General features: G+C 37.4%; 1 protein-coding gene across 4 annotated transcripts in view; it reads left to right on the forward strand.

The window, feature by feature from the left end:
* SCEL (sciellin) overlaps positions 1 to 24,976 on the forward strand; it is a 334,162-nt gene that overhangs the window by 40,499 nt on the left and 268,687 nt on the right. For 2 of the 4 annotated variants that reach the window (XM_079903383.1, XM_079903386.1), the window contains exon 2: positions 19,430 to 19,568. The gene's annotated coding sequence lies outside the window, so the exon portion shown is untranslated. Of the gene's footprint in view, positions 1 to 19,109; positions 19,569 to 24,976 lie in introns of those variants that run through there. The other 2 variants (XM_079903385.1, XM_079903384.1) reach the window with 2 other exon arrangements.

Raw genomic sequence — 24,976 nt, forward strand, 5'->3', positions numbered from 1 at the left:
GTGACTTAAATTTCTGCCCTCCAAGGCCTGTGATCTACTGTGTAATGAAGTTAGAAGCACAGTCTTTATACACAGTTTTCTTTATTTCTTTATTTTGACTAATTTCAGTCTCAAAATTCTGTGTCATTTGCATTTTTGTCTTTGGGATAAAGATTTTTAGAATCAAGAGATATGTACAATAGTTCACGTGTGAAGTGATGCAATGATATTTGAAAGAACCTGGTTCCATCAAGTAGACAGCATTTGGTAAGTTTAAGAGTGTCATGGGCTTCCCTGGTGGCGCAGTGGTTGAGAGTCCACCTGCTGATGCAGGGGACGCAGGTTCGTGCCCTGGTCCAGGAGGATCCCACATGCCGCGGAGCGGCTGGGCCCGTGAGCCATGGCCGCTGAGCCTGCGCGTCCGGAGCCTGTGCTCCGCAACGGGAGAGGCCACAACAGTGAGAGGCCCGCGTACTGCAAAAAAAAAAAAAAGTGTCACTTGTTAAGTTTTGTAGGATTTATTCAAAGGAGTGCCAATTATTTGAAAGAGCGACATACATTTAAATTAAGAAAATGAGAATCTTCCTTGGTGAGCAGAAATGATCTTTGCTGACACATGCTTGTGTGCTTATCTAGAGTAGAGAATTGATGAACTATTTGTATCAAATACTCGTTACTTTGCCTCTTTCTCTAAGATGTCCATAAATTGTGTCATTCATTCATTTATTCACTGACTTTTTCAGCTTCCTGTTAAGAGACAATTTTTCACGTGTTTCTCGTGTTTCTGAACATCTTGTGAGCAAAGGTACTGAGATAGTCTTTAGTTCTGGATGATCTTTTCAAAGATGTTTGATAGTGAATAGAAGATAGAGATGGTATCTCCCTCTGGAGCAGAGGGCAAGTTCTTTTGCTGTCCAGTATAATAAAAATAATGTCTCTGTCTGAAGTAACTTTAGACAGGTTTTCTTGTCCATTTTTTATGATAAAAGATCGGGGTTTCTTAAGCCCAGAGTTTTTCAGCTGTGATGCAAACGCATTGCATGAGCAGCATCTACCTAGGCTGCTACATGTAACTCCCGTGGGACTTAAGAGGTAAGGAAGAACCTTACCTGATGGAGAACATTGGCTGAGCCCTGAGACCTTCCTTTTTTTAGGGTGTGTTTTTTAGGGTGTGTTGGTTCCTGGTGTCTGTTGTCTAAGCTCTCTCCAAGACGGTTTTCTGCTCCTGGGACCAGTCTCTCTTGAGGGCTAGGTAGAAATATGGCACTTTGGGCTGTAAGAGATCACTCTGGACAAACAAAACCCAAGTTGATAGTGGCTTAAATAGTAACAAATTTCCAAGCGATGTGTCATTCAGTTTTCTCAGTATAAACAGTTATGGTTCCCTCAGGAATTTGGAACTGTTGGCTGTGCTCTTTCTAGAGGCAAATGTGGTTAAAATAGCCACAGTCAGTCCAAGCTGGCAAGCCAGAGAAGTGGTGGCTAAGCCTCTTTGTACTCATAAATAGACTTATAAAAGTGGATATGCCATAAAATGCAATGGACATGGTGTGATCACATGAAAGTTTATGGAGACTAGTTCTTTCAGATTCTTAACTTTGACGTAATTTATAGTGCCCTTCTAAATGGTTGATCAGCTATTCTCTCGAAGTTATTGGCAGGATCTACAAAACATAAAAATTTTTATTACCTTAAGGGAAACACTTATGAGCAGTTTAAGTAATTTAGAAGTGTTTAATGTCCTATGTTGCCCTTCAGCTTGATTATCCTTATCTTCAGTGGGGAATATGCTTCTGGATGTTGAACTTGGAATAAAAAAGGCAAACACAAGTGAGAAAAATCCCAAGCAAAGTACAGGTCCCAGAACAGAACCAGATTCAAAAGGAGGGGTGGAAAATGAAGGGCCAAGTTGCAGGGCAATCCAAGAGAAGCTGGTAGAAAGCGACGGCATCAGGAACTCTGGGCCACATTGGATTTCAGGAACATCTTGTTAAGAGGGAAGACCACCTGATTGGAAGTGCAGGAAAGCAAAAGAGAAGTTCAGCTTGATGACAGAGAGACTGGGAAAAGTGAATATGGATTATTCAAGCATATTGGCATCTCAGGGTAGGTCATATAACTATATAGCAAAACAAAGCACCAGACCATGAGTGTCTGACCAGACTATTTTAACAAAGCAAACTAGATGGAAAGGGAGCTACTAATAACCTGCTAAACTATCATCCAGTTGTTCTGGGTTTGGATGGAACTATGCCTGATAAAGGCTGTGATGTAGGAGCAACTAGAATAAGAATGGGGCCATTTGTATCTCTTTCCTTTGGCTGGGGAACAAAGTTTCCCTGACTGGGAGAATCCTACCAGGCTTGTTTTGGTCAAGAGTCTCTCAACTAAATCCCGGGTGAGATTTAGTTAGTAGGGGTAGAACCAAAGCTAGATGAAGGCATTCAGAGAGGAGACTTGTACACACTACCAAACTGATGGGCCAGACGGCATCAGAAGTTCTGGGACAGGGTCAGGGATAAGCAGTCCTCCTTTCCTTCATTCATTCAGTGTGCCAGGCTCTATGATAGATTTGGGGAATACAAAGATGAAAAGGTATAATTTAGAGTCTTGTAGGTGAACTAGGCAAGCTGATTACAATCAAGTGTGGTCAGAACCACAAATAAAGATGAGCACAGGACTCTCCAGGAGCATACAAGGCAGTGGTACGGAGTGCAGATTGTGAAAGATGGCTTTCTGGAGGAGGTGATGATTGAGCTGTGTCAAAAAAGGCAAGTAGACCATAGGCAGGTAAAGGTGAGGATTGTTTTCAACTGAGGTTTGTGCAAATCCTGTAAATTGAAAGACAGCATGATGCCTTCAGGAACCTTCAATATTTCAGGGTAGCTGAGGCTGGAAAGCCATAAAGAGCACCTTGTGCATCATGATTTCTCTACAGAAGTGGAGGAACTCTAACATTCACTTTTAGGTCTCTCAGACCAGCTCCAATCATGGATGACAGTGTTCTCTTAATTATCTTTGAGTCCTTCTCTAGGCAAGTACAACCTTGCTGGGATTCCCTCTCATTAGAGAATAGAGTCTAACTTCTCTCTTCAAAGGCTGGGGGGCGGGGTGGAGAGGGAGAGAAGAAATGGCCTCTTCATTGCACATAGACCCACATGCTGAGATTCTAGTACTCTTCCCCCTTAAATCTTTGGAATGAAGTTATAGACCAGCATACCCAGGTCAGCCCAGGGTGACTTCTTCCATAAACTCTCCCTCTAGCAGAGGGATATGGACCCATGCCGATCCAAACAAATAGCCGACTCTGGGGCATGCGCTTATGACAATCTTTGGGCCTTTTTTCCTGGGAGGAATTTTTTCCTTTAGGTCCTACAGTCCTTGGGATGAATTCATATTTAGCGTCTTCCTTTCTGTTTTAATGTTACAGAAAATGAAAATGTCATGTTTGTTTAGATATTATCTATGGTGATAGATTGTTGCTATGAATATTTGAGTTGCTATGAATGCTTGAAGAGGCAGAGTGTGTGTGTTAAAGTGAAAGTACTAGAATGCTGTATTAGCCACAAGATTCTGATGGTTCCAGTGCTAGACTGCAAGTAATGAGTCTTGCCTTGTCCACCTCATGTGGTTATTTGAAAGATTAAATCACAGAAGGTATGTGAAAATGAAGTGTCACTAGGATGCTATACAAACATAAGATGTTAGTAATTGACTTGCTCCTTGTCTAGCTTTCTGAAAAAAAAGCATTTACTGGTTATCTCATAACCAGAAATGAGTGACCATGGTATTAAAGACACTTTAATGAAATGTGGACAAATACATTTTTAAGAACTGATAAAATGTCATTTAGGACTGTGTTGTTTAATTAATTTTTCTGAGCATAGTTGATTTACAATGTTGTGTTAGTCTCTGCTGTGAATCAGTTATACAAGACTGTTTTTTCATAGCATCTCAATGCATTGAATAACATTTAGGGCTCTGCTAGCAAACTGGCAGATATTTGATTCCGTAATTCAACATATTTTGCTGTAGGAACACTGAAATACGTGGCAATTTTTGGAAAGATAATTGCTTTAAAAGAGAGGTTTAGCTTTGACTGAGAGAAAAGTATTGGTAATTTCCAAGGGTGCATTAAAAATGGGTGCGCAGAATTCAGACAGGAAGCAGTCCAGATCAGTAGGAGTGAGCAGAATGCCTGTTCTAATAGTTTAAATGTGCAAAGGGAGATGAGACATGAGGAAACACATGGAGGTGGAGAAAGATCTGCAAGATGCTCATTATCTTTCAACAAAGGGTGGTGCTCAATATACAAGTATTGCAGAAAGGGTACAGATCTTCCCTTTGGCAGCCATCCATGTCTAGGATTAAACATCTGCCCCAAGCTCCTCCTATCCAGTCATCCTCCCTGCTTGCCAGGGGCACATCTCCCTCTGTCACAAACCTCTGGAGGGAATCCCCTGGGTGTTTTTGTGGGCAGAAGGAGTATCACTCACAGTCACTCGCAAGGCAGTGGGCATTGACTCGGGGCTTGGAAACCTCCCAAGAAGAAATGGCAGAGACTTTTTCTTTTTTTTCTTCTTCTTTTTTCTGATTTTCCTGCCCTGATCAGAGAAGGAGTCATATTAGTGGCTGCAGAGGCAACCTGCTGCCACAGGAACTAGGTGCAGGGCAGGGTGTGGTTGCTTTGTCCTTCTGTGCTCAAGGAAGTACATTACTTACACTCAATGAAGAGGATTGACCTCAGATTTATCGAGTGTCATTTCTCATAATATTTCTATAAGTAGGAGACCACAAAATAAAATTAATCATTTCATTTACCAAAACTATATAAATGGACCAGTGTCACACTAGTGTTTGAGAAGGAAACAAGGAAATTTTAAAGCCCTTGAATATTTAGCGTGGCCGGGAATTATATCATATTGATAATATGTTAATCTGATGTTTTCAATGAAGTCTTTCAAATTAGTGCTCACAAATCATCTAATTCTATTTATGGGGGGAATAACTTTGAATACCTTTACAATATATACACATCCACGCCCAAAATACTTTTTCAAATGAAAATTCATAAGTACATTATGAAAACTCTCTTTCAGTACATTAGTTATTAAGCTCTAGAACTAAAATACTAAGTTCATTGTTTTCTCAAAACAATATTAAGTTTCATGAATAAGGGACAGGAATCATGTCAATTGCAATAGATTATAGTAATGAAATGTCTGCTGCTTAATAATTTAGCAAGTGCAATGAATGAGTTTTAACTTTGTATTTTATGATGTTATGAAAGGAGGTCAGAAACTTTTTGAAAATACTGCCTGTGTAATTTTGTACTTAGCAAATCCTGTTTTAAGGCTAGTGTGATAAACACATATGTGGAACAGATAGTTCTTGCTGAATGGGTGTGGTAAATCCTGCAGAGTAACTGGTTTTTTCTGTCCGCCCAGGGGCTTGTGTCTACCTGTTACTGGAAGGGTGAGTCTGAACCACAGCATGTTTGCGTATTCTTTTCTGCTGCAGAGTGGTTCTAAAGAGGCTAATCTGACATTAGAGCATATGCAAAATGGAAAAGAAAAAAACCTCACCAAAAAACCTGTCAAAACCCTGGGAGATTAGGGTATGCATAGGATTTTAAATACATGCTCAGTAGGGGCTAGAGCAGACTGGCTTATGAAGCACATTCACAGACTTTGAGATCCACTGAGTACTTGTAGAATCAGAATATGGACCTTGTGAAGTTTCTTTTTCTTAAAAAAAGATTTTAAGTAAACTTTTAAAAATTGAAGTAGAACATTCATACTGAAAACTGCTCAGATCAAAAGTATATATTTATTGAGATGGATACTTAGATCAGTGAACTGTAGCCCTATGTTTCCTTAATGTCAGCATTTAAAGCTCTAAATTTCACCCTAGGCACAGTTTTAGTTGCATCTTACACATTTGATATTTCACATTTTCTGTTATAATTCAAAGTTTTTATTGTGAACTATTCTTTGACCAATAGGTTTTTTTTTTAGAAGTGAATGGCTTTTCCCCCCAAACATTTGGACTTCTTCTAGTTACTTTTAATAGTTGATTTCCAGCCTCATTTCATAAGATTAATGATTTAAATTCTTTGAAATTTGTTGAGACTTGATTTATGGTCCAGCACGTGGTTAATTTTGGCAAATGGTTTATGCACACTTGAAAAAAACATGTATGCTGTTGTACATACCAAATGAGGCTCATTAATCATGTTTGTTAAAATCTTCTAAATCCTATGATTATTTTTTTTGCTTGTTCTTTGCTGAGAGTGATGCATTCAAGTCTTGAAATCTAATCGTGATTCATCCATTTTTCCTTTGGTTCTGTCAAATTTTGCTTCTTTTGAGGCTCTGTTATTAGAAGTACACACATTTATAATCATTAAGTCAATTTAGTAGATTGACCCTTTTATCTTGATCATGTATTTGCTACCTCTAGTAATGCCTTCCCCCCCCCCCGATATTAGTACAGCTCTAGCAACTTTTTTTTGTTATTACATTGTATACATTTCTCCAATATTTTGTTTTTAATGCCTCCATGTCCTTATGTTTAAGGGGCGTCTCTTTTAAGGGTATATAATTGAGTTTAACTTTAAAGTCTAGTCTGATGGTCTCTCTCTCTCTTTTTTTAAATAAATTTATTTATTTTTGGCTGTGTTAGGTCCTTTTTTTTTTTTTTTTTTTTTTTTAAACTTCTCACTGTTGTGGCCTCTCCCGTTGCGGAGCACAGGCTCCGGACACGCAGGCTCAGCGGCCATGGCTCACGGGCCCAGCCGCTCCGCGGCATGTGGGATCTTCCCGGACCGCGGCACGAACCCGTGTGCCCTGCATCGGCAGGCGGACTCTCAACCACTGCGCCACCAGGGAAGCCCGGTCTTGCCCCTTTAAGTGTTGCTCTTGAGTGCCTTCAAATAGCTGATTTCTTTTGTAGGATTTGACCCAGCTTCTTGGTGAGAGTGTTGGTCTGATACATAGTTGGGGGTGGATGTCCTCTAGATTCCTTTAAGTCAGGTTAAAGCTAGAATATGCAGATTCTCTTACCTGGAAATTCAGTCTGATCAGAACTCGTAGGTGGTTGTTCATCTCCCTAGAATGCGCCATTACTAAGTTTTATTTCAGTGGGAAAATGGGTAAAGGACGCTCATTAATATAAAAGTTAATATAAAAGAAATAATATAAAAGTGGCCAGGAAATCTATAAACAAATGTTCAACCTCAACAAATATTAAGAAAATGGAAATTGAAACAATGAGATGATTTTCCTTCATCAGGTTAAAAAAAATTATTTTCTTGCTGTTGGTGGGAATGTAAATCAACCCAATCTACATTAACAGTAATGATAACTGACATTTATTGAGAACTTCCTATGTGTGTCATGAGCTGTTTTATAGGAAGGAAAAAACTCTCTACACCAACTGAAGAAAAACTATTTTTTCCTACTCACTGCATTCACACAGATTACTTCTATGACCTGCTGTGTGGACTTTTTCCCACACTAACCAATTCTCTGACACCAGCTAGGTGTCCTACAATTCAGTTAGTTCTGACACTATTAACCTGAAGTTAGCATTGGATGCTACAGGTTAAAGGCTCAGTCCCACAAGACTGCCCCCACTTCAGACATCAATAGCAAGTCCCAGGTTCTCACCTCTAGTTCTGACCAATTGGCTATAAACTGGAGGTTCCCATGACCCCCTCCTTGGGTTTGATAGTTTCTAGAATGGCTCACAGAACTCAGGGAAATACTTATTTACATTTACCAGTGTATAATGAAAGATGTAATAAAGGATACAGATGAACACCCAGATAAAGGAATACATAGGTGAGTTCCGGATAGATCTCAAGTACAGGAGCTTCTGTCCCCATGGAGTTGGGGTGTACAACCCTTCCCACACAAGATGTGTTCATCAGCCTGGAAGCTCTTCAGACCCTGTGCTTTAGGGATTTTTATGGAGGTTTCATTATGTAGACATGATGGATAATACACTCAGTTTTCAGCTCCTGTCCCCTTTCCAGAGAATGGAGAGTAGGACTAAAATTTCCAACTTTCTAATCATGTTGTGGCCCCATCCAGGAGCCCAACAGGAGTCACCTCATGAGAACAAAAGAAGCTTCTATTACCCAGGAAATTCCAGAGGATTTAGGAGCTCTGTGTCAGCCACTCCTTTCACTCAGGAAATTACAAGGAGTGTAGGAGCTCTGTGTCAGGAAATGGGGTCAAACACCAAATATAAGCATATAAGTAGCAGGAACCAGGGACAGAGACCAATATGTATATTTCTTATTATTTCACAGCTATTTTAAATACTTTATATGTTATTTATTCTCACAATAATGTTATCAAGTGAGTATGATTATTATTAATCCTATTTTCAGGAGACAAACTGACATTCTGAGTGCCCAAGATCACTCAGATTGTCAGTGACAGCACTGAAATTAGGACCCAAGGATCCTGACTGCAGTGTGCACACCCTTGCCCACTAATTTAGACTGCCTCTCAACCCTACTCCTAAAACTTTATTCTACTGACATGGTCACACAAATGTACAAAGAGACATGTACAAAAAGTTCCCTGTAATTTTGATTGTAATAGTTAAAAACTGGGAACAAATGAAATACTCATCTATCTGGGATTGTAGAAATAAAGTCATCCATGCAAAATATCCAAGCAATGGAATTATCTTAGTAAGAATAAGGTAGGTCTAAACTTACTGACATGGAAAAGTGTCCAAGATACAGTTTTAATGAAGAAAAGGTTAAAAAGTATTTTGGTAAAAAAAATTAAATATGTATATATATAGGTATATATGTAGATAGAAATGTCCATATTGGTATACACACCAAATTGTTAATAGTGGTTTCCTCCGTGAGTAAGATTTATGGGCGGTGGTGAGGGAGGACTTCTGCATTTTAAATTATACATGTCATATTATTTGTACTTTTACATATTGAATATGTGTTACTTTTTTATTTGTTAAAATATTTTTATTTTAAAAGATTTAAACATATACAGAAGTAGAAGATAGAATAATGAATCTCCATATATGTATACCATCTAGTACAGCCAACAATTATCAGGGTTTTTACCTTACTTACTGCATGTATTCCTCACCTCTCTTTACTTTGCTAAAATGCCTTACAGCAAATCTCAGACAGCATACCATTTCACTCCTAACTCAGTATGCGTCAATAAGAATTATAGAAATTTTATTTCACAACCACAGCGCCATTATCATACCTCACAAATTGAAAATAATTCCTTGGTATCATGTAACACCCAGGCCATAATCAAATTGTCCCAATTGTCTCAAAAATGTCTTTTTACAGTTGGTTTGTTTAAAACAGGATCCAAATTAGGTTCTCACATTCTATTTAATTATTACATTGTTTTTGACTCTTTTAACTTGGAACACTGTCCCTCACTTATTTTTTTCACACCATTGACTTGTAATTTAGTAATTTTAAAAGAATTTGAACAGGGATTCCCACAGCTACTTAAATCAGGTGGCAACCCATGTCACACATTAAATCCTATGGAAATAAGACATTTTAATCCTATTTGTATTTCTTCCTCCCATCGTCCATCAATATTGTACTTCTCAGTTAACCAGTATTTGCTGAATGTCTAAGATGTCAAGCAAAAGACATTTTGAGAGAATAACAGTAGAGGAGAGGAGAAATACAAAAAGAAAAAAGACAAAGTCATCAAATTTTTAAGCTCATTAAACATAACAACTGGACTAATTTTAAAGTTCTGATAGTTTTGCTTTATATTAGAAATTGGGTTAGTCAATATCATAGTTAAAATGGCCATAAATGTACTTTGTGTTAAATTTCACTTTAATGTTCTTTGGTAAATCACACTTTTTTCTTCTCTCTCTTCCTCTCTCTTCTTCTCAGTCTCTGTCTCTCTCCTCTCTGTCTCTGTCTTTCTTCTCTAGATATAATCAGAAGTCATGGGTGTGGGTGCTGACGTTTTCTTTAATATTCTAGTGAATTTTAAATACCTTGCCTTTGAAAAGATCAGAAAGTTTGAGAACTTTCAAAGAAGGCCAAGTCAGCATAATTACAATCTCAGGCAGAATTATTCAGGACAATTTAAAAGTATTCAATGCATAATAAATAAAACTGTGCCTCATTGTCAACAGCATTTGAGAGAGAATGCCAAGATGGAACAGTATTATTCTCCCTGATCCAAGGGGATCTAATTAGCACTAAGGTGGGGAAAATAGCAAATGAGAGCAGGAGCTCAATATTATTTCAGGGAAAATAACCTAATGGGCAGATTGATCAGTTAATGGAAAATTCCCAAGAGAAATAATGCAATTGAAATACATAATTAAGAGGGCAGAGAACAGTGGAGGAGAAATAAATGTGCTGTTTGTAGTTCTCTATGCAACCCTGCACAGATCAGTTCCTGTTTGGAACATTTTGTCTTTATTTTGGAAAGAGAAAAACTAGCATTGCTGTATTCTTAGTGAAGGAATATCTAGAAGGGAACAGAATCATGAAAACTAGGTTTTGTTTTCATGTTTCTTATTGATGTTAGAGTATGCCTTCTAGAAATTCCCAGAGGAGGCTCACACTTTGTTATTCACTCACTTCAATACCATAAAATTTGCTTAATTATAATATTACTGTGATATTACAAAAATGCATTGAGCAGCACCATGCATTCAGTTTATAAGCCAGTTGAAAATAGTATACCATGTATTCAGTGCATTAGCAAGTTGAAAACAGTTGGAAAACTGAAGTCAAGTTGATGTCTGTTTATATTAAGAATATACTCCAGAAAGTTAAATCAGCATGTACTGATTTAACTTTGTTTCTTGATGGTAGAAATAAGTTTTTACAGCATCACTGTGCTTGCTGTAATTGATGTTGCCTAAGGAGAATGAGAAAAGTGAAACAAATTCTTTAAGAACTTTTTAGGAGTATGATCATCTAGGCTAGCCCAACTAATCTTAGTCTCAAAATAATAGGTTATTTTGTATTACTAAATTCAGAATATAATTTTACTATTGTACTTTCTTTTTATATTATTTGGTGGAAAATCTGAAATTGTGGAATGAGACTGAGACTCCTCAACAACTTCACCAAAGCCCTTTTAATTAAGCTTGGGCATGTTAACCAGAGCTACAGTACATAATAATGCATAATTCTTTCCTGTTAGTATTAACTGAATCAAATATTTTACTTTTAGTGAAAGAGACAGATTTAGAACTAAATAGTGATTTTGCTTTCCTAGGTTAGCAATATAGATGGGAATTATTCGATCTACTGTATCCAGCTTAACTTCCCTAGATCTTCATTTTACTTTCTGTTGTGTAGATATAGGTAGAGCATATTAGAATTTAAATCAAGTTCCAGAAGCAGGGTTAAGTGCATAAAAAATAATAGCATATTAATAAGAGTGAGGGTTATTGTGAAAGGTTACAAACTAATGATAGGGAAGTGCCTACCTAATTATAGTGACTATACTTGTACTACACCCACTCTCTGCATTTGTTTATTTAAACTTGCTAACCACAATCTAGGACACATCTAAGTGAATGATGCAAAACAATTTCTTATTTGAGAAATGATCACACAGGCAGTTAATCTTGATTCTGGAATTTGCCAAAAAAAAAAAAAAAAAGCCTGAAAATAGAATTTGAAGTCTATCACCAAGGTAATGAATCAACCTGAAACAGCCTACAGATGTCAAAAGAAAGTCTAGGGCTTCCCTGGTGGCGCAGTGGTTGAGAGTCCGCCTGCCGATGCAGGGGACACAGGTTTGTGCCCTGGACTGGGAAGATCCCACATGCCGCAGAGTGGCTGGGCCCATGAGCCATGGCCATTGAGCCTGCGCTCCGCAACGGGAGAGGCCACAACAGTGAGAGGCCCACATACCAAAAAAAAAAAAAAAAGTCTATAAGGAAACAGCAGCCTTCATATTTGACAAGAATAAATTCAAATTAAAGATAATTTAGGCCTAGTGAACAGATAATTTGCTACACGGTGTTATATTTTCCCTCTTTCTTTGTACCCAGACATGCACTGTGCTTGATCTCTTTTGTGTCAGTGTCTGGTTCATAGGGTGTTCACAAATCACAACCATAATGCAGTACTCTTTATTATTCCATGGGCTTAAAGCCATGTTCCCTATAAATTCAGTGTAATTATTTCTGCAATTAGAGAGTTACATCTTATTCTTTAGCAATACTATGGTAAATTACGTTCATGATGCAATAGTAATGCTTGTTGGTATCAAGATAATACTAAACTATGAGTCCCTTAAGACCTTATAATTGCTCTTGTATGCCTGGTATACATAGAAAGCCTGGCACATAGTACAGTGAACAGCCTGTAATATAGATTTGATAAAAGTGTTATCATCCTACTAAGTCAACAGATGTCTTTACCCACTGAATGGCTAGAATGCTAGGTACCTAATGGTGGTTTAACACCTCCAGAGGTTGCAGTTACTAGCAGGGCCCGCTGAAATACACTGTGTTCCATGCGTTTAAGCTAAAACTTCAGGGAAAGTGGACTCCTACTCCAGGATCCCTACATATAGTCCTTCTCAAATCAATTCAAGTCTTTCACGTTAAAGAGTACTAATTTAACATTTCTCTGCTTCAAAAAGAGGAGTGATTTAACTTTTAACTGTGTCACTGTGGTGCAAAATAAGACTATTAGTGACTTAAAGTATTGTAATTCCAAATATCCATTTATTTCAGACTTTTGGTGAATGTTCATTTATTTGCAGACTGTTTAGAAGGTAGGAAGTTGATACAAATGTTAGTAATTCTTACTGTTGGTGCCAAGTTTGAAGCTTCAAGTGATATTTCCCATTCGATAATCTGGGGAAAATATTTTTCGTGTGTTCTGTTTTTTACGAGCATTATTGAGGTATAATTGTCATACAATAAATTGCATGCATTTAAAGAGTAAAATGTGATGTTTTAGCTTATTTATACACCTCGGAAAATGTCACCACAATCATGATAGCAAACACACGCATCATACCCAGAAGGTTACTTGTGCCCCTCATAATACCTATCCTCTCTCCCCTTTCTCCTCAAGAAACCACTGATTTCTTTTCTGTCACTCTAGATTAGTTTGGATGTCTTAGAATTTAATGTAAAAGGAATTGTGTAGTATGTACTCTTTTTTTGTCTATCCTCTTTCACTCAGCGTAATTATTTTGAATTCACCTATGTTGTGTGTATCAATAGTTCATTCATTGTTATACTGAGTAATATACCATTATACGGATTTACTTCTTTATTCATTAACCTGTTGATGGACATTTGAGTTGTTTCCAGTTTGGGCTATTACAGTAAAGCCACTGTGAACATTTTTATATAAATCTTTGTATGGACATGTACTTTTATTCCTCTAGGTAAATATTTAGGAGTGGAATGGTAGGATCATATGGTAAGTCTTTGTTCAGCTTTTCAAAACTTGCCAAACTGTTTTCCAATCCATTTTACATTCCTAATTACAGTTGTATAGGAGGTGTAGGTGTCCTGCCATCATTTGGGATGGTCACTCTTTTTTTTTTAACTTCTTTATTGGAGTATAGTTGCTTTACAATGTTATGATAGTTTCTGCTGTATAACAAAGTGAATTAGCTATATGTATACATATATCCCCATATCCCCTCCCTCTTGTGTTTCCCTCCTACCCTCCTTATCCCACCCCTCTAGGTGGTCACAAAGCACTGAATTGATCTTCCTGTGCTATGCAGCTGCTTCCCACTAGCTATCTATTTTACATTTGGTAGTGTATATATGTCAATGCTATGCTCTCACTTCGTCCCAGCTTACCCTTCCCCCTCCCGCTGTCCTTAAGTGCATTTTCACATCTGCATCTTTATTCCTGTGATGCCCCTAGGTTTATCAGAACCATTTTTTTTTAATTCCATATATATGTGTTAGCATACAGTATTTGTTTTTCTCTTTCTGACTTACTTCACTCTGTATGACACACTCTAGGTCCATCCACCTCACTACAGATAACTCAATTTCATTTCTTCATATGGCTGAGTAAAATTCCATTGTATATATGTGCCACATCTTCTTTATCCATTCATCTGTTGATGGACACTTAGGTTGCTTCCATGTCCTGACTATTGTAAATAGTGCTGCAATGAACATTGAGGTACATGTCTCTGAATTATGGTTTTCTCAGGGTATATGCCCAGTAATGGGTTTGCTTGGTCATATGGTAGTTCTATTTTTAGTGTTTTAAGGAACCTCCATACTGTTCTCCACAGTGGCTGTATCAATTTACACTCCCACCAACAGTGCAAGAGGGTTCCCTTTTCTTCACACCCTCTCCAGCATTTATTGTTTGTAGATTTTTTGATGATGGCCATTCTGACCAGTGTGAGGTGATACGTCATTGTAGTTTTGATTTGCATTTCTCTAATGATTAGTGACGTTGAGCATCCTTTCATGTACTTATTGGCCATCTGTATATCTCTTTGGAGAAATGTCTATTTAGGTCTTCTGCCCATTTTTGGACTGGGTTGTTTTTTGATATTGAGCTTCATGAGCTGCTTATATATTCTGGAGATTAATCCTTTGTCAGTTGCTTCGTTTGCAAAAATTTTCTCCCATTCTGAGGGTTGTCTTTTCAGCTTGTTTATGGTGTCCTTTGCTGTGCAAAAGCTTTTAAGTTTCATTACGTCCCATTTGTTTATTTTTGTTTTTATTTCCATTTCTCTAGGAGGTGGGTCAAAACGCATCTTGCTGTGATTTATGTCATAGAGTGTTCTGCCTGTGTCTTCCTCTGAGAGTTTTATAGTGTCTGGCCTTACAATTAGGTCTTTAATCCATTTTGAGTTAATTTTTGTGTATGGTGTTAGGGAGTGTTCTAATTTCATTCTTTTCACGTCACTGTCCAGTTTTCCCAGCACCACTTATTGAAGAGGCTGTCTTTTCTCCATTGTATAATCTTGCCTACTTTATCAAAGATAAGGTGACCATATGTGCATGGGTTTATCTCTGGACTTTCTATCCTGTTGCATTGATCTATATTTCTGTTTTTGTGCCAGTACCATACTGTCTTCATTACTGTAGCTTTGTAGTATAGCTGAAGTCCAGGAGCCTGATTCCTCCAGCTCCATTTTTCTTTCTCAAGATTGCTTTGGCTATTCCAGGTCTTTTGTGTTTCCATGCACATTGTGAAATTTTTTGTTCTAGTTCTGTGAAAAATACCATTGGTAGTTTGAATCTGTAGATTGCTTTGGGTAGTATTGTCATTTTCACAAAGTTGATTCTTCCAATCCAAGATCATGTATATCTCTCCATCTGTTTGTATCATCTTTAATTTATTTCATTAGTGTCTTATAGTTTTCCGCATACAGCTATTTTGTCTCCTTAGGTGGTTTTATTCCTAGGTATTTTATTCTTTTTGTTGCCATGTTAAATGGGAATGTTTCCTTAATTTCTCTTTCAGATTTTTTGTCGTTAGTGTATAGGAATGCAAGAGATTCTGTGCATTCATTTTGTATCCTGCTACTTTATTCATTGATTAGCTCTAGTAGTTTTCTTGTAGCATCTTTACGATTCTCTATGTATAGTATCATGTCATCTGCAAACAGTGACAGCTTTACTTCTTTTCTGATATGGATTCTTTTTATTTCTTTTTCTTCTCTGATTGCCGTGGCTAGGACTTCCAAAACTATGTGGAATAACAGTGGTGAGAGTGGGCAACCTTGTCTTGTTCCTCATCTTAGTGGAAATGGTTTCAGTTTTTCACCATTGAGAATGATGTTGGCTGTGGGTTTGTCATATATGGCCTTTATTATGTTGAGGTAGGTTCCCTCTATACCTACGTTCTGCAAGGGTTTTATCATAAATGGGTGTTGAATATTGTCGAAAGCTTTTTCTGCATCTATTGAGATGATCATATGTTTTTATCTTTCAGTTTGTTTATGTGGTGTATCACATTGATTGATTTGCATATATTGAAGAATTCTTACATTCCTGGGATAAACCCCACTTGTTCATGGTGTCTGATCCTTTTAATGTGCTGTTGGATTCTGTTTGCTAGTACTTTGTTGAGGATTTTTGCATCTATGTTCATCAGTGATATTCGCCTGTAGTTTTCTTTCTTTGTGACAGCTTTGTCTGGTTTTGGAATCAGGGTGAATGGAGGCCTCATAGAATTGGGAGTGTTCCTCCCTCTGCTATATTTTGGAAAGGTTTGAGAAGGATAGGTGTTAGCTCTTTTCTACATGTTTGATAGAATTCATCTGTGAAGACATCTGGTCCTTTGTTTGTTGGAAGATTTTTAGTCAATGTTTCAATTTCAGTGCTTGTGATGGTCTGTCTATATTTTCTGTTTCTTCCTGGATCAGTCTTGGAAGGTTGTGCTTTTCTAAGAATTTGTCCATTTCTTCCAGGTTGTCCATTTTATTGGCATATAGTTGCTTGTAGTAATCTCTCATGCTCCTTTATATTTCTGCAGTGTCAGTTTTTACTTCTCCTTTTTCATTTCTAATTCCGTTGATTTGAGTCTTCTCCCTTTTTTTCTTGATGAGTCTGGCTAATGGTTTATCAATTTTATTTATCTTCTCAAATAACTAAGTTTTAGTTTTATTGATCTTAGCTATTGTTTCCTTCATTTCTTTTTCATTTATTTCTGATCTGATCTTTATGATTTCTTTCCTTCTGCTAAATTTGGGGTTTTTTGGTCTTCTTTCTCTAATTGCTTTAGGTGTAAGTTTAAGTTGTTTATTTGAGATTTTTCTTGTTTTTTGAGGTAGGATTGTATTGCTATAAACTTCCCTCCTCTTAGAACGGCTTTTGCTGCATCCCATAGCATTTGGGGTCATCGTGTTTTCATTGTCATTTGTTTCTAGGTATTTTTTGATTTCCCCTTTGATTTCTTCAGTGATCTCTTGGCTATTTAGTAGCATATTGTTTAGCCTCCATGTGTTTGTATTTTTTACAGGTATTTTCCTGTATTTGATATCTAGCCTCATAGTGTTGTGTTCAGAAAAGATACTTGACACAATTTCAATTTTCTTAAATTTACCAAGGTTTGAATTGTGACCCAATGTATGATCTATCCTGGAGAATGTTCCATGAGCACTTGAGGAGAAAGTGAATTCTGTTGTTTTTGGATGGAATATCCTAAAAATATCAATTAAGTCCAATTAAGTCCATCTTGTCTAATGTGTCATTTAAAACTTGTGTTTCCTTATTTATTTTCATTTTGGATGATCTGTACATTGTTGAAAATGGGATGTTAAAGTCCCCTACTATGATTGTGTTACTGTCGATTTCCCTTTTTATGGCTGTTAGCATTTGCCTTATGTATTGAGGTGCTCCTATGTTGTGTGCATAGATATTTATAATTGTTATATCTTCTTCTTGGATTGATCCTTCGATCATTATGTAGTTTCCTTCTTTGTCTCTTGTAATAGTCTTTATTTTAAAGTCTATTTTGTCTGATATGAGCATTGCTACTCCAGCTTTCTTTTGATTTCTATTTGCATAGAATATATTTTTGCATCCCATGAGTTTCAGTCTATACGTGTCCCTGGGTCTGAAGTGGGTCTCTTGTAGACAGCATATATATGGGTCTTGTTTTTGTATCCATTCAGCCAGTCTATGGGTTTGGGTTGGAGCATTTAAGCTGTTTACACTTAAGGTTATTATCGATATGTATGTTCCTATTACCACTTTCTTAATTGTTTGGGGTTTGTTATTGTAGGTCTTTTCCTTCTCTTGTGTTTCCTGTCTAGAGAAGTTCCTTTAGCATTTGTTGTAAAGCTGGTTTGGTGGTGCTGAATTCTCTTAGCTTTTGCTTGTCTGTAAAGGTTTTAATTTTTCCATCGAATCTGAATGAGATCCTTGCTGGGGAGAGTAATCTTGGTTGTAGGTTTTTCCCTTTCATGACTTTAAGTATATCATGCCACTTCCTTCTAGCTTGCAGAGTTTCTGCTGAAAGATCAGCTGTTAACCTTATGGAGATTCCCTTGTATGTTATTTGTTGCTTTTCCCTTGCTGCTTTTAGTATTTTTTCTTTGTATTTAATTTTTGGTAGTTTGATTTATATGTGTCTTGGTATGTTTCTCCTTGGATTTATCCTGTATGGGACTCTCTGCACTTCCTGGACTTGACTGACTATTTCCTTTCCTATATTAGGGAAGTTTTCAACTATAATCTTTTCAAATATTTTCTCAGACCCTTTGTTTTTCTCTTCTTCTTTTGGTACCCCTATAATTCAAATGTTGGTGCGTTTATTATTGTCCCCAACGTCTCTGAGACTGTCCTCAATTCTTTTCATTCTTTATTCGGCTCTGCAGTAATTATTTCCAGTATTTTATATTCCAGGTCACTTTTCCGTTCTTCTGCCTCAGTTATTCTGCTATTGATTCCTTCTAGAGAATTTTAAATGTCATTTATTGTGTTGTTCATCATTGTTTGTTTGCCCTTTAGTTCTTCTAGGTCCTTGTTAAACGTTTCTTGTATTTTCTCCATTCTATTTCCAAGATTTTGGATCATCTTTACTATCATTACTCTGAATTATTTTTCAGGTAGACTGCCTATTTCCTCTTCATTTGTTTGCTCTGGTGGGTTTTTACCTTGCTCCTTCGTCTGCTGTGTATTTCTCTGTCTTCTCATTTTGTTTAACTTACTTTGTTTCAGCCTTCCTTTTTGTAGCCTGCAGATTCATACTTCCCATTGCTTTTGGTGTCTATCCGCAATGAGTGAGGTTGGTTCAGCAGCTTGTGTAGGCTTCCCGGTGGAGGGGACTGGCGCCTGTGTTCTGGTTTGTGGGGCTGTATCTTGCCTTTCTGGTGGGGAGGGCCGCATCTGGCAGTGTGTTTTCGCGTGTCTGCGAACTTAGTATGATTTTTGGCAGCCTCTCTGCTAATGGGTGGGCTTGTGTTCCTGTCTTCCTAGTTGTTTGGCATGGGGCATCCAGCACTGGAGCTGCTGGCCGTTGGGTGGACCTGGGTCTTAACATTGTGACAGAGATCTCTGGGAGAGCTCTCGCCAATTGATATTACATGGTGTCGGGAGGTCTCTGGTGGTCCAATGTCCTGCACTCGGCTCTCCCACCTCAGAGGCTCAGGCCTGACACCAGGCTGGGGCACCAAGACCCTGTCAGCCACAAGGCAAGCTTCCATTTCCAGCTGGACCCAGTGCTGGTCCTTTTCCCACAGCTGAGTCGGTGAAGCAAAACTGGTCAGGAGGTGCTGTTTTCAGTCCAACTTTTCAGCTGTAGATGTATTTTTGATGTATTTGTGGGGAGGAAGGTGATCCCTATATCTTACTCATCCGCCATCTTGAAGGTTGCCCTGCAATAGGAGACTCCACTAAAGACGCCAACCTCTGCAAGAGCTAGAGGTGCAGAGACATTTTTTTCAGAGGATTTACAGCTTGCTTTTTTTTTTCTTTTCCTTTGTGCTTCGTCTAGTTTCTCTTGTTCACAGGGTACTTCGTGCAGAGGCCTCGCACCTGGCACTTCAGATCAGAGTGCTTAGTGAGAAATGGCTGCATTGACACCTCAGCTTGGTGGGCCGGGCTGTGTGTGGAAGTGCTTCCCCTGACACTCGGTGAGTCTTTTTCATGTTAGCCACTCTAATAGTTGTGTAGTAGCATCTCGTTGTAGTTTTAATTTGCATTTTCCTAATGACTAAAATTGTTGACTATTTTTTATATACTTATTTGCCATCCACGTATCTTCTTTGGTGAGGTGTCTCCTCAAATATTCTGACCATTTTAAAATAATTATATTAATTTTTATTACTGTTGAATTTTGAAAGTTTGGATTTTAATATTTTTTCCTAGTAGGTTTTTTTTTCACTTAACCATGTCTTTTTAAGAGCAGAAGTTTTAAAATTTGACAAAGCCAATTTATCTTTTTTTGTTGTTGTCATTGATTGTGTTTTTAGTGACATAGCTAAGAAATCTTTGCCTAACCAAAGGTCACAAATAGTTTCTCCTATGTCTTTGCCTAGAAGTTCTATAGTTCTAGATTTTACATTTAGACCTTTGGTGCATTTTAAATTAATTTGTATATATGGTTTGAGATATGGATTGAAGTTCAATTTTTTTGTATATTAACATCCATTTATTTCAGAACCATTTATTAAAAGACTGTCCTTTCTTATTGAATTGCCTGTGCACATCTGTTAAAAAAATCAGCTGTCCATATATGTATGGATCTACTTTTGGAATCTCTATTCTGCCCTATTAATCTATTTATCTACCTTGTACTAATATCACTGTCTTAATTGTAGATTTATCGTAAGTATTAAAATCAGGTAGTGTTAGTCCTCCAAGTTTGCTTTTCTTTTTCAAAGTTGTTTTGACTATTCTAAAGTCCTTTGCATTTCCATATAAATTTTAGAATCTTGTCAATTTCTATACAAAACCTCCTATTTTTGATTGGAACTGATTTGAATCTATAGATCAATCAGGAAAACAGACATCTTAACAACATTGACGTTTTCAACCTATGAACATGGTCTACTTCTCAATTTATTTAGGTCTTTCTTAATTTCTCTGAGCTATGTTTGATAGTTTTCAACATATCATGCATATCTTTTGTCAGAATTATCCCTAAGTATTTCACTTTTTTACGCAATTGTAAATGGTATTCTCATTTCAATTTTAATTTCTGATTGTTGCTGGTATATAGAAATAAGATAGATTTTTCTATGTCAATCTTGTATCTCACAACCTTGTGAAACTCACCTATTAGTTTTAGAAGCATTTTTTTTGTAGATTCCATGGGATTTTCTACATAAATAATTATGTATGTCTTCTCTGAATAAAGACAGATTTTCTTTTCCAGTATTGAGAAGTTCGCTTGTTTTTCTTGCCCTTCTGCACTGGCTAGAATCCCTAGTTTAGTGTTGAATAAAGTCCTGAATGTAGACACCCTTGCCTTGATCATGATCTTAGGGAGAAGGTGTTTGGTCTTTCATCACTAAGTATTATGTTAGCTTTAGGGGTTTTTTTGCATTATATATAACAATCATCTTGTGAGTCCATCTTTTAAGAGCATATTTATAAATAGATAAATATTCCTTGTGCTGATGTTCTAAATAATAGAGGCAAAGGGATTTTCCTAAATGATTGTGAAAAACTCACTTTACCTTCTACATTCTCAATTCAGCAGACCATTGTTAGCCTTTTATCTCACGCTGGGTATATAACAATAATTGAGGATGGCTGCCAACTTTTACAGTTCTTCCTGAGCACACTGGGAGCACCACTAGAGTGTAAGCGGTATTTTCCTCCTAGGATTCAAGCATGTCTGGCTGTCTGGTTGAGTGGGCCTGCAAGAGATCTATTTACATGAATACATGAAGCTCCCTGGGAAAGGACTCATGCTTAAGAAGGAAAAGTCAGGCAGGGAAGACTTGGCATAACAAATGCCTCAGGCATCAAAGGGAGCCTTGATTTTATGTGTAGCACCTTGTCAGACTCTCAGCCAGTGTCCCTGGTCCAGCTCCACAGAGGTCTTACAGAAAATAGGAGTTGAATATACAAGTGTCCACAACCTCACTCTAAGGCATGAGGACACTAAGCATCTCTAATTTGGTCTCTAGACACAAAGTCAAAAAGTAAGAGGTGCATTTTCCTTTCTATGGAGGGAACACAGCATGGCTTTGGCACATATAATTTTCTAGAGAGCGTGCCACATTTAGCATCATGAGGGCTGGGTCCTGCAGATGCCGAGTCTCCATGCAGGTAGTAGAGGCAGAATGGATCTGCTCCTGGGGACTCCCAGGTAAGACTGGAGGGATTTTGAGTGAGTCTGGACATCCCAAAATTGTGGTTAGGGGACAAAGTCAGAAGAAATATAGGTTGTTGGTATCAGTGCACCTTAATTCTGTTCTCTAGGTGGGTGTTATATGGTGAAATATGGGCAACATATCTTGATTAGGTTAATTTAAAATACTTTTATTTTAATTTTGAGTCCAGTTTAATGAGATAAAAGAAAGAAAAAAGATGATAAAATCAACTACTAATCAACATATCTTTATAAAAAAGGCCTCTTGTTTGGCACAATAATTATTTTCCTGCTATTCTTGACGATGAAAACTTTGCTGTGATTTCTAAGTGCTAATTAATTCTAAAACTCTCTCAGGTAGGTAAATGATAAAGAGTGCAGGGGACGTGATTTAGAAAGATATTGTCTACTTTAAGTTCTGTTGCTGTATAATGGATTATTTTTCTACTGCTATGCCTTTGTCATTTGTTTTTGAGAAATAAGACATAGCCAGTGACTTGAAAATGGTAAACTAAAGAGATTTTGTATCAGAACATACTATTAAGGGTGGTAACCTGTAAATGCTATTATCCATTTCTCTGTGAACAGATGCAATCTAATTGTCATAAACAGTGCTGGCGGTGCTCCAAGCATGTGCCACCTGGGGCAGGCATTGATTTAGTGACACAGAACTCGACTTGCACAAATCTTCATTCTGGAGACTTTCACAATGGCCTTTAGTGCCCAGAGCCAGTGAGAGTAACTAAAGAGGAAAATGGTGTATTAGATATATTTGGGTTGGCTAAGAGGATACTCGCTCTGGACTCCACGATCCCATACAAAATAAGATTTTGCATTGTTTGAGGACAAGAATATTTCTAAAATGGGTATAGTATTATATCAAAATACTAATAACAATAAGTGTGTCATAGTCATACCTTCTTAGAACTTTCAGATACTGTTTTCCCTAGGTGACTCTATTATTTTGATATCAACTGCCATTTCCTTAAAACAGGTTTTTTAAAAAAAAATTCCTGATTTTTCAAACAGTCTTAAGATTTTTAAAATTTCTACTGGCATCTTAATTTTCACTGTTAAAAAAGAAAAATATCTCTCTTTCCTTCTAAGCTATTATTTTTCCTCTTATCATTTCTCTGTCATTCTCTTGAAAATATACTTTTTTTGCTTGTGTTGTGGAAAAGAAATGGAAGGGACCTAGTCTGGAATTGGGACAATATGAAGATTCTGGCAAGTAGATAAGGGTCTAGGGAAGTATTTAGCAACTAAAATCCTTGGAATTGCATCTAAGAAAAGTAACACGCTGCAATATTAAGAAAAAAAAAAACTTTCTAGCTCTTTTTAGCTTAATCGTAGGCTATACTAAACTATTAGATTACTCTTTCAGAAAGAGTTATCAAGAACTACGAAAGGCCCAAACTTTTACCCTTTCTGTCAGCTAACAAGCAAGCCTGCCACAGTTTGATGGAGTCTGGTAGAAAACACGGAAATCCTGGGCCTGAGAGTAACAAAAATACAGCACAGCAAATAGTCTGAGCATCAGCACATACTTGTCTTTGTTCCCTTTGCCTCCAAGTTCCATGTAGGCAACACAGATAGGCTCAGATGAATGCCTTCACGGAAGTGACTTGAGTTACAGGAGAGGAACCCTAAGCTTAGGGAACCTGAATTTTTTTTTATAATGGGCAACAAGCATGCCTATAACCTTCAAGGCTGTTTGCTGTACTAAATCCTTGAAGACATAGTTCAGAATGAATGACAGTGCCTTGTTTCACAAGAGGTGTAGAATCATGAGAGACTCATGGAGAATTGTCTCCCAACAAGGTTATATATAGGACCTAGCTCTTTCCCAAAGCCAGGAGTTGACCAGAATTTGTGTCTTTCTGAAAGCAAAACTGAGACCAATACTCACTGGTGTGCTGACAGATGTTTAACAACTGGTTCTCTGAAAAGAAAAAAAGCCCTAATCTGTAGCATTTGCTGATTTCCATGGTGCAAACATTCCTACCATGGCTGATTTTAAACTACCAATAGGACCACTGAACATGGAGTTAGGAAGAGATGTACAGTAGCACGCATTTGCATAGTATTTCTACCATACACGTGTAATAGACGTAAATAATCGCAAGAGACTGGATAACACTAAAATTTAGTAAAATAATTAGGAAGTGATCAGTTTTGAGTATTTACCAACTTTCAATTTAGTATAATATGTTTAATTGTAAGTTTATATAATTAATTTTTAATAATAACCATCTTTAACAACTGGCCTGCAAAATTCCTGAAAATTGAACAATTGGCTCTTGCAAGCCAGTCTTAGCCGGCTCAAGCACCCCTCTGTCAGGACTCCTCCCTGTCTAATTAATCAAGTTCCATTGGACAGTCTTCAAAACCTAGTCTCTTCTGTGTTTGTTCTACTAGCTTATTTAAAAATCCTTTTTCTCGTTTTATTTAAAGCTAAAATGATACTCATATAACCTGTTTATTTTTCAACACCATCTGGTTAACATAAATAAATCTGATCTACTGTATCTGAATTTAGAATATGTTAGAAATAACACAAATTACATAACTTTGGGGGTTCTCTTTCGGTTGTTTTCATTACTATGGAGTGAGTATGAGTAGAAAACCTATTTGACTTTTTCTTGGAATTTGATATTTTTAAACCATCTTTTTTCTGAGGATTATATAATGAGAATTACTTCTGTAAAGTCTATCACGAATTCTTAGGAAATTTCATAGGCTTTAAGCTGGACCAAAAGCAGTGCTCTTGCAGATGGCTAAATCAGACTCATGCAAAAAACAGTAACTGAACACTTATGTGCCACATACCAGGCTAACTGAATTATTTCACATATTTTTTTTTTCATTTAGTAATTTAAAAAAACTATGTGGCTTCCCTGGTGGCGCAGTGATTGAGAGTCTGCCTGCCGATGCAGGGGACGCGGGTTCGTGCCCCGGTCCGGGAAGATCCCACATGCCGTGGAGCGGCTGGGCCTGTGAGCCATGGCTGCTGGGCCTGCGTGTCCGGAGCTTGTGCTGCGCAACGGGAGAGGCCACAGCAGTGAGAGGCCCGAGTACCGCACAAAAACCCAAAAAACAACAACAACAAAAACTATGAAGTAGGTATTCATTTCATTTTATGGATGGGGATGCTGAGGTTAGTCTTGGGTTCTTTATTTATATTTTGAGAAGGGAATGTGATTATCATGCACCCCTCTC

The sequence above is a fragment of the Stenella coeruleoalba genome (assembly GCF_951394435.1).
Source record: "Stenella coeruleoalba genome assembly, chromosome: 18".
NCBI classification, from domain to species: Eukaryota; Metazoa; Chordata; class Mammalia; order Artiodactyla; family Delphinidae; genus Stenella; species Stenella coeruleoalba.